This window comes from Suricata suricatta, chromosome 3 (genome assembly GCF_006229205.1).
Source record: "Suricata suricatta isolate VVHF042 chromosome 3, meerkat_22Aug2017_6uvM2_HiC, whole genome shotgun sequence".
Classification (NCBI taxonomy): domain Eukaryota; kingdom Metazoa; phylum Chordata; class Mammalia; order Carnivora; family Herpestidae; genus Suricata; species Suricata suricatta.
The window spans coordinates 92,037,941-92,043,173 of NC_043702.1; positions in this window are offsets into that span (position 1 = coordinate 92,037,941).

Here is a 5,233-nt window from a genome sequence, read left to right on the forward strand (position 1 = left end):
ATGAGCAGTGGAGGGGTAGAGAGAGAGGGAGACATAGATCTGAAACAGGTGCCAGGCTCTGAACTGACAGCACAGAACCAATGTGGGGCTCGAACTTACCAACAGTGAGATCATGACCTGAGCTGAACTTGGAGGCCCAAAGAAGTAAGCCACCCAGGTGCCCTTAGAGCATAACGTTTATTGCAGAGCTTTTGGATTTGTGCTCATGAGTGGGGTTGGACTATAATTTTGCTTTCTCATAATGTCTTGCTTTGTTTCCAAATCGAGGTTATGTTCACCTCATAAGGAGTTGGAGTTGTGCTATTCTTATCGTATAATCTCTTGGTAGTTTAGGTAAGATTGGAATTAATTTTCTTTTGATCTTGTAATTAATATGCATTTTTGATTGTGAATTTCTATATTAATAGCAGAACAGTAAGGAAGTATAGTCTGATGCTACTAGTTATCTAAAATTTACTAAGATGTGTTTTATGGCCTGGTACAAAGTCAATTCTTACAAATGCTAATGTGTGTTTCACATGCTCTCTCTTATCATTGGGTCTGGAATTACATGTATGGATATTAGGTCAAGGTAGTTCATGTTGTTCACATTTTCTATATCCTTACTCTATGTTGTCTGCTTGAAACCATACCTAAGTATATTAAAATCTCTCATTATGATTGTGAGATACATATCTATATCTCTTAGCAGTTCTGTCAAATTTTGCTTTGTATTTTTGAGGTTATGCTATTAGATGCATATTATACCAATTAAGACAATCTTTTAAAAAAATGGATTAGAGAGAGAGAGACAGAGTTGGAGAGAGGGGCAGGGGGAGAGAGAGAGAGAGAGAGAGGGTGAGAGAGAGAGAGAGAGAAAGTCTTAAGCAGGTTCCATTCTCAGCAGGGAACTAGATGTGGAGCTTGAGCCCATTACCCTGGGATCATGACCGAAATCAAGAGCTGAATGCTCAACAAACTGAGACACCCAGGCACCACTCAATTAAATCAATCTTGTATCAATTGTTCTATAAGTTAAACTTTATTTCCTGAAATTCCTTATGCCTTAAAATTGATATTTTCTAGTATTAATATAACTTCAGTAGATTTATTTTGGTTAATATTTATCTGGCATAGCTTTTACTTTCTATTTGTTTTTATTTTTTCAAACTTCTTGTGTCTGCACTTTTATTTACATACTTTTAAAAACAAACAGCACATAATTGGATTTTAAAGAATTCTGACAGTCTATTTATTAAAGAAAAGTCTATTTATATATATTGTTATTACTTGTATTTTTAGGTTTATTTCCATCATCTTATATTGTGTGTTGTATTTGTTGTGCCTTTTCCATTATGGTTTTTCTCTTTTCTTTTGGAAGAATTGAATATTCTTTTTTTTCTTTTATGGATTCAGGAGTGAAGTAATACCATATCTGTTCTACTGGTAAAAGCCTATGAACATGAATAAAAAACCTGAATCCTTAATTTATTACGTTCCAAAGTTAACCAATACGTTTGCTCAATATCTCAAATAATGGATATCAATTCCAGTCATGCTCTACTTTCTTTACTTATATCTTTTTGTCATATATTTTCATTGGAATCTTGTTTTACTTCTCCCTACATTATTATTCTTTGATATTTATTCATTTGGTTTTTATAATATAGTCCCATGGTTCAAAAATTCAAAACATGATAAAAAATTCTGTCTCTTATCACTATCACCTACCTTCTCACACACTTTCCCATAAAGACAGATTTTTGTAATCTTCTGGGGTTTCTTAGTATTCACATACAAATAGCTATGAGTATAAATTCTTACTTTTCTACTTTCTTATACAACAGCTAGCATACTGTAAATATATGTTCTGTACTTTGATTTTTAAAATTTAACAGTTTATCTTAGAAATCTTTGATATCATCCATAAAGGTTGTCATTATTCACTTCAATGTAGCTTTACAATATTCCACTGTATGGATGTACAATGATTTATTTAATGAGGACTGCATTGTTAAAAACTTGGGTTGTCGCCAAGTTTTTTCTAATACAAACAATGATGCAATGAATACTTCAGTGAACACTATCATTTTATATGAGGGCAGTTAAATCTATAAAACAAACTACCAGAACTGTGATTGTCCGATCATAGAATAAATGCATTTTTAACTGAACAGGTTTTTCCAAACCATCTTAGTAGATTTGGCTTGCTAAGACTTAGGTTACGATTTCTGCATCTCTGTTCATGAGTGAAACTGACTTATAATTTTGCTTTCTTGCAATGTTCTTGCTAGATTTGGGTGTCAGTATTATGTTTGCTTCAAAAACTGGGGTTTCTTAGTATTTGGGATATTCCCTAGTTTCTTTAGTTGGGTAGAGTTTGGGTAATATTGGCTTTATTTTTTTATTAAACATTTGTTAGAATTTGTGAGGGAAACCATCTGGGCCTGGAGTTTTCCTTGTAGGAAAGCTTTTAATTACAGATTCAAGATTTTAATTGAATTATGTGGCCTGCCATTACCAGAGAAGGAAACTACCTATGGCCTCATTATAGAAAAATACTTTTACAACTAAAAAATTCGGTGATTTCTCTCAGCATAGAAAATTAATTTAATGTAGTGGTCAATAGCAGAGTCTCAGAAAGTAGGCTAACTTAATTTGAATTCTGATTCTGACACTTAATAGCTGTATAAATGTGGACAAATTATTTAACTTTTTTTGCTCCAGTGTCCTTGTGTGCAAAATGAGAATAAGAGTAGTGCTTACTTCATTGTGAGCTTGAAAACTAAATGGGTGAATGCAAGCTAAGTCTTTAGAACTTTTCTAGGCACATTACAGATACCACATAATTGCTTGTTTCTTAGTGAAGATCTCATCCCACTACATTCTGGTTGATGTGGTAAAGAGATTTGTAGTTTAATTTTTATTCCTTGGAAATTAATTTGTCTTTTCTCTCTGGCTACTTTTATGATAGGTTTTTCTGTTTTGGGTATTTTCCAGTTTGACTATGACGTATTTCTGGCTGTATTTTTCTTTATCTATTCTCCTTTAAAATGTGTGGACAAGACTAATTTATCACCTTTAGTAAGTGTGAGCTCTTATTTCTTCAAATTGCTTCTGCCTCATTGTCAGTATACATATGTTGTACCTTCCTACTCCATCCTTGATACTTTTTAACTTTACTGATTTTGGTATTCTTTTAATTTTAATTTTTCCATCTCCTTGTCTGTGCTTAATTTCTAATCTACTATATCCCTCTTCAGCTGTGACTAATTTGCTTTGCAGTCACTGAAGTTTTAATTTCAATTATTAGGATTTTTTAATTTTTTATTTCTGGACTTTCTCTTCAGTTCCTCTCATTTGGGTATACTTTATGTTTCTAGTTCCTGGTTTATTTTCAAGTGTCCCCTCTATTCTTTAAACATATTAAATATAATTATAAATTATGTGTCTGACAATTCTAATATCTAAAATATTTCATATTATTTTAGGCCTTTTTTCTTTTGGCTTACTCTCAAACATGGTGCCTTGTTTTCTTCTGTGTTTTGTAACATTAAATTCTATGCCACTCATTTTCCTTGGAACGTGATCTGGAGTAATTCACAGGTACCTGGGATAAAAATGGGTCCTCCAGAGAAGAAATGTGTTTGCTTCTGTTCACTGCCTTAGGGCAATATCACAGTCTGGTACAATTTGAAAACACATTTTGGGCTTTAGGTTTTTCAACCCATGAGGAAGTAGAAATTTGGGCCTCAAAATTAAGTAAAATTTAAATTTAAGTGAATTTAAGTAAAATCAAGTAAAATGAATTTTAATACTCTAGAAATAACAATTGTTAAATATCTACCTGCCCAAGTTTCCATTAGTGAGTCCATTCCTCTATTTAGCTATGTTTCTCTGTGTATGAGTGCTTAGAGAGCCGTCTGAAATGAAATCTATCTAACAGTTACAAAGTTTACTCCTAGGTAAGGCAATCTAATGAGTTTTATTTTTTCACCTTTGTTCTATTTGATGTTTGTTCTATTTTGTTCTGCTTAGTTTTATTTTATCAAGATCACATTCCCCACCCCGCCCCAGACAAGGAAGTCCTTACTTTAAAAACAAATAGGTGAACAGTTTGCTGTAATATATTAACTATCTCCCCTGGTGCCTAATGAGACAGCCTGCCTGGCCTCCCCTTGTGCTTCTGCCTTGTAACTAACTGGCTTCCTGCCTCTCTGTAACGCTGGATTAGAGTGTGGTCTCTTGTTCCTAATCCAGCATGTCCGCCTTCACTACTTGCTGATGGACTTGTACCAAGCCTGCCTGCTCAGTTTTCATATCTGGCCAGGAGGGAGAGTCCTTTTGCCAGAGCCTGCTGTCCAGGCAGTCACTCTCGTCAGATCCTTGGTGCTGACTGCTGTCTTGGCATCACACCAGCCTCCTCCAGTCACCCCTCCAGATGGTGTGCTCTGCTGGCACAGCTGGAACCCTCCAGTGCCTTGCACTGGATCAGGGCTCCCCTTTGGGCAAAGCTTCCTGCACATGCCAGCTGTTGTCTCTCTAAGTCTCTCCCTCCCTCCATCCATCCCCCCCTGTTTTTTATTCCCTTTCTTTTTCACCGCTCCTCACTGCTTGCCCCCTTGTCCTGCCCTCCCTCTCTATCTACCCTACCCATTTTTCCTTCCCTCCCCTTCCATTCCCCTTCCATTTTCCCTCCTTCCCCTCAGCCCTTATTTCCCTCCCTTGATCTTTCTTGCCTCTTTTCTTTTTCTTTTTCTATTTAATTCTCTCCTACCTCCACTCATTTTTAATCTATATATGATTTGTTAGTAGGATTACATGGAATTACAAAATGTAGGGTGTTTAACATACTCTCAGATATGTAGTAAATGCTGTCCTATGGGAGCCAATATAATTATTAAGTATTTACTGAATTGTACCTTTATTCAACACACACTGATAAACTCTGACATGTACCAGACTCAGTGTCAGGCACTCACTCTTACAGTGAAGTTGCAGACACGATTTCTGCTCTGTCCTGGAGGGGCTCACAGACAAGCAGGAAGAATTACAGGGAAGGGACAAATGCTGTACAGTTGGCTGGCCTATGTGTCCCTGTGTGTGATGTATGTGTCACCTTGTGTACAGAGGCCACGGATCGTGAGCTCAGGGACAGAATTCAGGAGAAGCACTCCACAGCTTGTTAATGTTGCCTGTTGGAGGCTTTGTTCCCTGAGCAGGGAGGGCAATAACACCAATAGACTGTTACAAC